The 7,453-nt window shown below is 42.0% G+C and overlaps 1 long non-coding RNA gene across 1 annotated transcript; it reads left to right on the top strand.

The window, feature by feature from the left end:
* The first annotated feature begins 3,293 nt into the window (after window positions 1-3,293).
* On the top strand, window positions 3,294-6,507 carry LOC123502443. The gene is made up of 2 exons (XR_006674074.1): window positions 3,294-3,355; window positions 6,285-6,507. It is a non-coding gene; the product is annotated as an uncharacterized LOC123502443 (long non-coding RNA).
* The last annotated feature ends 946 nt before the right edge of the window (window positions 6,508-7,453 follow it).

Raw genomic sequence — 7,453 nt, 5'->3', positions numbered from 1 at the left:
TTAAGACAGTTTGGCATGTTTTGAGGGTATTTTGAGTCATTTTGGCATATTTCAGGGCAATTTAAGACAGTGTGGCATGCTTTGAGGGCAATTTAAGAGTTTGGCATATTTTGAGGGTATTTTGAGACAGTTTGACGTATTTTATGGCCATATTGAGACAGTTTGGCATGTATTGAGAGCATTTTGAGACAGTTTGACATGTTTTGAGCGCATTTTAAGACAGTTTCGAGGGCATATTGAGACAGTTTGGTATGTTTTGAGGGTATGTTAGGTCAATTTTGGAGGTTTTTAGGGAAATTGAAGACAGTTTGGCAGATTTGGAGGGCATATTAAGGCAGTTTGTTATGTTTTGAGGGAAATTTGAGACAGTTTAGCTGGTTTTGAGGCCATTTAAAATAATTTGGCATGTTTTGAAGACATTTTAGACAGTTTGGCATGTTCTAAGGGCATATTAAGACAGTTTGACATGTTTTCATGGCATATTAAGAGAGTTTGGCATACTTTGAGTTCAATTTAAGAAAGTTTGGCAGGTTTTAATGGCATCTTTCACACCACTAGTTCTTGCATCTAGCACGCCACATTCTCTCCAGGAACTCTTTCACAGCCTCAATCATCCTTCCATTCATCTCCCCACATAGTCCCAGCAGCACCACCATCCATTCCCTTCCTGTCATCTCCACTCTGTCATGCCCCAGCTCCCTCAGCACCACTTGCATCATCTCATACCTGTCTCTGGCATACTTCACACACTCCAGCACCACATGCTCCACCCTCTCATCCTAGAAGAGTGTACGGTTTAAAATGTGGACATAGAAGTGGCAAGGATGACAGTTAAGGGAGATGGAAAGCATATATGTTGATTTAGAAGAGTCGGCACTGTCCCCAAGAAACCATCCCGCGTGCTCGCCTTGATTCCTGGCTCCCACTTCACAGCTAATCCACCCAGCTGATTTGACGTCACATATATGAAGCCACGCTATTGGTCAGAGAGAGAGAGAGAGAATATGAAAATGCATAAGGAGAGAGAGAGAGAGAGAATATGAAAATGCATAAGGAGAGGGAGAGAGAGAAAGAATATGAAAACGAATAAGGAGAGAGAGAGAGAGAGAGAGAGAGAGAGAGAGAATATGATAACAAATAAGGAAAGAGAGAATATGAAAACGAATAAGGAAGGAGAGAGAGAGAGAGAGAATATGGTAACGAATAAGGCAGCGTTTCTCAATCTTTTTAGCCTTGCGTAACCCTTCAAATACATGACATGTCTCAAGGAACCCCTACACAAAAACAAAATTATATACCATATATTTCTCTTTTAATGTGATGTCAAATCTGCTGGGTGGAGGAACTGCGAAGGGGAACCGGGAATCGAGGCGAGCGCATGGGATGGTTTCTCGGGACAGTGCCGAAGAGTGTATGGTTTTAAATGTGGACATGGAAGTGTGGAGGATGAGAAGTGGCCAGGCAGCCCTGCACTGCATGCTTCCCTCCATACTTTCTCTGTCTTATCTGATCCCTTTCCTGACATGTCAAACTGTCTCAAAATGCTCTCAATACATGCCAAACTGTCTCAATATGGCCATAAAATATGTCAAACTGTCTCAAAATACCCTCAAAATATGCCAAACTCTTAAATTGCCCTTAAAGCATGCCATACTGTCTTAAATTGCCCTGAAATATGCCAAACTGTCTCAAAATACCCTCAAAACATGTCAAACTGTCTTAAAATACCCTTAAAAAATGCCAAACTGTCTTAAAATGTCATCAAAACATGTCAAACTGTCTTAAAATACCCTTAAAAAATGCCAAACTGTCTTAAAATGTCATCAAAACATACCAAACTGTCTTACAGTGTCCTCAAACCCTGCCAAACTGTCTTAAATTCCCCTCAAAGCATAACAAACTGTCTTAATATGCCCTCAAAACCTGCCAAGCTGTCTTCAAATGGCCTCAAAACCTGGCAAACTGTCTTAAATTGTCCTCAAAACATACCAAACTGTCTTAATATGCCATCCAAACTGTATCTGTATTAAAATGCCCTCAAAACATGTCAGTCTCAAAATGCCCTCAAAACATGTCAATATGGCCATAAAACATGTCAAACTATTTTCAGATATACTCAAAACATGCCAAACTGTCTCAAAATACCCTCAAAACATGCCAAACTGTCTAAAATGTCACTTCACTTATTCACTTATTCTCTATGTGTCACTGTCAAGCACTTCACTTACTTACCCACTGCTTCAATAACACTCAATTTATGTATGGCCTCCGCACACTGAAACACTAAGGTCTCTCTCTCTCTCTCTCTCTCTCTCTCTCTCTCTCTCTCTCTCTCTCTCTCTCTCTCTCTCTCTCTCTCTCTCTCTCTAAATTTAATCCAGTTTTATTTATTTCAGATTGTGTTAAGAATATGGAAAAAGACGGACCAAGGCAAGAAGAGGAGGAGGAAGAGGAAGAAGAAGAAGAAGAAGAAGGAAGAGGTGGAGGAATATGAGAAGAAGAGGAGGAGAAGAAGAAAAGAGAGAAAAGAAAAGGTAAAATAATAAATATTGTCATTTCATAAAGTTTTGCTATTTCAATTCTCTCTCTCTCTCTCTCTCTCTCTCTCTCTCTCTCTCTCTCTCTCTCTCTCTCTCTCTCTCTCTCTCTCTCTCTCTCTCTCTCTGATATTAATCCAGTTTTATTTATTTCAGATTGTGTTAAGAATGTGGAGAAAGATAGACCAAGGCAAGAGGAAGAAGAGGAGGAGTAGGAGGAAGAAGGAAGAGGTGGAGGAGGAGAAGGAGGAGGAGGAGGAAGAAAGAAGAGGTGTTGGAAGATGAGAAGAGGAGGAGAAGAAGAAAAGATTAAAAAAGAAAAGGTAAAATAATAAATATTGTCATTTTATAAAGTTTTTGTTATCTCTCTCTCTCTCTCTCTCTCTCTCTCTCTCTCTCTCTCTCTCTCTCTCTCTCTCTCTCTCTCTCTCTCTCTCTCTCTCTCTCCTCCTCCTCTTCCTTCCTTCCTTCCTTCCTTCCTTCCTTCCTTCCTTCCTTCCTTCCTTCCTTCCTTCCTTCTTTCTTTCTTCCTTTCTTTCTTTCTTTCTTTCTTTCTTTCTTCTTTCCTTCTTTCCTTCCTTCCTCCTCCTCTCCTCCTCCTCCTCCTCCTCCTCCTCCTCCTCCTCCTCCTCCTCCTCCTCCTCCTCCTCCTCCTCCTCCTCCTCCTGTGCTACTACTATTACTATTATTACTATCCCAGTGTGACCTGTGTGACCTCTGACCTTTTGCGGCAGGACTCCTTGGACTGTGACCTCACTGTGACCCAAGAGGAGGTGGCCACTCAACGCTGAGGCCACACGGCTCCCTTCCTTATGCAGGTCAGTGGTGTGGTGTGTGGTGTGGTTAGTTGGGTTGGGCTGCGTTAGGTAAGGTTTTGAGGCAGTTTGGCATGTTTGGAGGGTATTTTCAAACAGTTTAGCATGTTTTGAGGGCATTTTAGACAGTTTGGCATGTTTGAGAGCATAGATTGGGTTGGGAGCAATATGGATTTTGAAAGGGTAATGCAATATTTGGCCTGAGGATGGTAACAGAAAGAGCAGTTGAAATGCAAAAAGATGTATACATGTGTTTGGTGGACTTTGAGAAAGCCTTTGAGACGATTAGACAGGAGGAAATGATTGACGTGTTAAAGGAGATTGGATTGGATGGCAAAGATGTAAGAATGATAAATAACCTATACTGGGAACTAAAAGCAGCAATAAGAATAAAAAATAAAAACACAGAATGGGTAGAGATACAGAGAGGAGTGTGGCAAGGCTGTGTACTCTCACCAGACACAGAATGGGTAGAGATACAGAGAGGAGTGTGGCAAGGCTGTGTACTCTCACCAGACACAGAATGGGTAGAGATACAGAGAGGAGTGTGGCAAGGCTGTGTACTCTCACCAGACACAGAATGGGTAGAGATACAGAGAGGAGTGTGGCAAGGCTGTGTACTCTCACCAGACACAGAATGGGTAGAGATACAGAGAGGAGTGTGGCAAGGCTGTGTACTCTCACCAGACACAGAATGGGTAGAGATACAGAGAGGAGTGGACACAGAATGGGTAGAGATACAGAGAGGAGTGTGGCAAGGCTGTGTACTCTCACCAGACACAGAATGGGTAGAGATACAGAGAGGAGTGTGGCAAGGCTGTGTACTCTCACCAGACACAGAATGGGTAGAGATACAGAGAGGAGTGTGGCAAGGCTGTGTACTCTCACCAGACACAGAATGGGTAGAGATACAGAGAGGAGTGTGGCAAGGCTGTGTACTCTCACCAGACACAGAATGGGTAGAGATACAGAGAGGAGTGTGGTAAGGCTGCGTACTCTCACCAGACTTGTTCTCGTTGTATGGACAAAAATGTTTGGAGGAGATGGAAGAAATGGAGGGAATTTGCATTGGGGGAAGAAACACAAACAACATACATTATGCGGACGATACAGTTTTAGCGGCAGATTCCGAGGTAAAATTGCAAGCACTCATAGATAGTTTAACCCTTAACGTTCGGTGATTGTTTTGGGATGATTGTAGCGTGGCGTGCAGAGAAGCAGGGATCGTTCCGGGAATCATGATTTTTCGGCGCTAAACGTTTGAATCTCTCCCCCTCACTGTTGGTCCTTGGGCAAGTGGAAGTCTCTGGCATCTTTTCTCACTCACCTCTTTGAGCCTGGAGACATGTTCCCTCACATAGGTCATCTTTTCCCATTTTGAGGCAACATCTAGCAATCCCGTGACCCGGAGTTAGGTTTCGGTACTCCGAGTGATGTTATGTCAGTTTTACTCGGTAATGACATTGAGGATAGTGGTGAAAATGAAGACAGTGATTTTTTTATTAAGACAGAAGAAAGTGAAGACTCCAGTAGTGATTCTGATAGTGATCTGGGAGACAGAGGCCAACCCTCACAGCGACGTTCATAAACCTCCTCACATACTCCCTCGAACAATGCGCTGGTGTGTGTCACCCATGGTTGCCTCTACAGGACTGTGCTTGTCGGCCAAGTCACGTCAGTCCCATTGCCAAGAAGAGTTGCCACATTCCAATTATTATAAAATCCACAATATTTGTAATATGTGGTTTATTTTATTTTTCTGTTTTGAACATCATTTCATCTGAGTTCACATTTTCATGACATGAAAGTGCAAAAGTTCCTACTTTTACATCAAATTCATATGCCCAAATGGAGAGAGAGAGAGAGAGAGAGAGAGAGAGAGAGCATGGTGTTATCTGAGCTTGGGGGGTATTTCTTAGCGGCGGATTCTGCCATGAATTTTTTGACGTGCAATAACTTTGGTGTGAGAGGTGATGACATGTTGAAAACTATATCGTTGTACTCAGAATAACACAAAGAAATATGCTTTTATGAGGAAAAGAATATTTTTAGCATTTTTGACAGGTGTGATTTTTCCTCGCTGTAACAGACAGAAAGTAAATCAACCCCCGTACTTTAAGGGTAAGAAAGATAATGACCAATATTAGCATGAATATAACTCTAAGACAACGTATACTCAAGCGTTATGTATGGTCCACATTAACGTATGGCTCTGAGACATGGACGATAAAGAAGAACATGATCAAAAGGTTAGAAGCAGTAGAAATGTGGTTCATGCAAAGAATGCTGAGAATCCCTTGGAGTGCACGGATCACTAATGAAGGATTGAGAAGAGTAGTAATGGAAAAAACACCGGTGAAGAGTATCAGGAGGAGACACCTCAATTTTGTGGGCCATGTACTGAGAGGACATGGACTGTGGGAGAGAATGCTTGTTGGGAGAGTATAAGGAACCAGCGAGAGGAAGACAGAGGGTCAAGTTTATGGACACATTGGTGAAACACGTCAGTGAGGGCTGGACAACTGTGGATCGGGTTAGAGTGGCTCAAAACAGAGGAGGATGGTGTTCCATGGTCGCCGACGTCACGTGACAGGCACCTCGGTAAAGGTAAAGATAAAGGGTTGGGTTAGGTTGGGTTATGCTGGGTTGTTTTGGGTTAGTTTGGGGTTGGGTTGGGTTATGTTGGGTTGTTCTGGGTTAACTTGGGTTGTTTTGGGTTAGGTTGGGTTGGGTTGAGTTGGGTTGGGTTATGATGGGTTGTTTTGGGTTAACTTTGGTTGGGTTGGGTTGGGTTGAGCTGGGTTGTTTTGGGTTAGGTTAATTTCTGTTCAGTTTAGTTAAGTTAGGTTGAGTTCTGTTAGGTTGGGTTGAGTTGCGTTCAGTTCAGTTTACAAAATAGTGAAGGTGACTCAATGTAAACCTATCATTACAGGAAAGTCAAGCCAATGGTCCCTGAATGTTGCCAAGGAGACACACTGCACCACCAAGCCAAGCCAAGCAAGCCACAATGCAACACAAGCCTTCTACAACACCTACAGCCATCAGCAACACCCAGAGTACAAGACAACACCTGGAGTCATGAAGAACAGTTAGGATGGATTAGCAGTTTGGAATGTTTTTCTTTTAAGGACATTTGAAGACAAGTTTGGCATGTTTTTCAGGGCATTCTAAGACAATTTGGCATGTTTTATGGTATTTTAAGACCATTTGGCATGTTTTAGGGTGAAGATATTGGCCATTAATCTTCTGATGTCTATAAACCTTTTCTAATGTCAATAAAATGGTTTAATGGTACTCAACCTCAAGGTAATGTCTCCAAGTACTGAAGGGGTTAAAATAGTGAAGACTGTGGCCATTAATCTTGTCACCTCCTTAGAATCTTGCTAATGTCAATAAAATGGTCTAATGGTACACAAATGTCAAGGTAAAAATGTGTCCCAGTACTGAAGGGGTTAAAATAGTGAAGACTGTGGCCATTAGTCTTCTGATGTCTATAGATCTTTCCTAATGTTAATAAATTGGTCTAATGGTACACAGATCTCAAGATATCCTAGTATTGAAGGGGATAAAATAGTGAAGACTGTGGCCTTTATTCTTCTGCCCTCTATAAACCTTTCCTAATGTCAATAAAATGGTCTAATGGTACACAAATGTCAAGGTAAAAATTTGTCCCAGTACTGAAGGGGTTAAAATAGTGAAGACTGTGGCCATTAACCTCCTGATGTCTATAAACCTTTCCTAAAGTCAATAAAATGGTCTAATGGTACACAGATCTCAGGGTAAAATGTGTCCCAGTCCTGAAGGGTTTAAAATAGTGAAGACTGTGATCATTAACCTTCTGATGTCTATAAACCTTTCCTAATGTCAATAAAATGGTCTAATGGTATGCAAATCTCAAGGTAAAAATGTGTCCCTGTACTGAAGGGGTTAGAATAGTGAAGATGATGACCATTAATCTTCTGATGTTTATGAACCTTTCCTAATGTCAATAAAATGGTCTAATGGTACACAGATCTCAGGGTAAAAAGGTGTCCCAGTACTGAAGGGGTTAAAGTAGTGAAGACTGTGGCCATTAACCTTGTGACCTTCATAGACCCTTCC

Source organism: Portunus trituberculatus, chromosome 11, assembly GCF_017591435.1.
Source record: "Portunus trituberculatus isolate SZX2019 chromosome 11, ASM1759143v1, whole genome shotgun sequence".
Classification (NCBI taxonomy): Eukaryota; Metazoa; Arthropoda; class Malacostraca; order Decapoda; family Portunidae; genus Portunus; species Portunus trituberculatus.
This window is presented reverse-complemented; position numbering and strand designations above follow the sequence as displayed.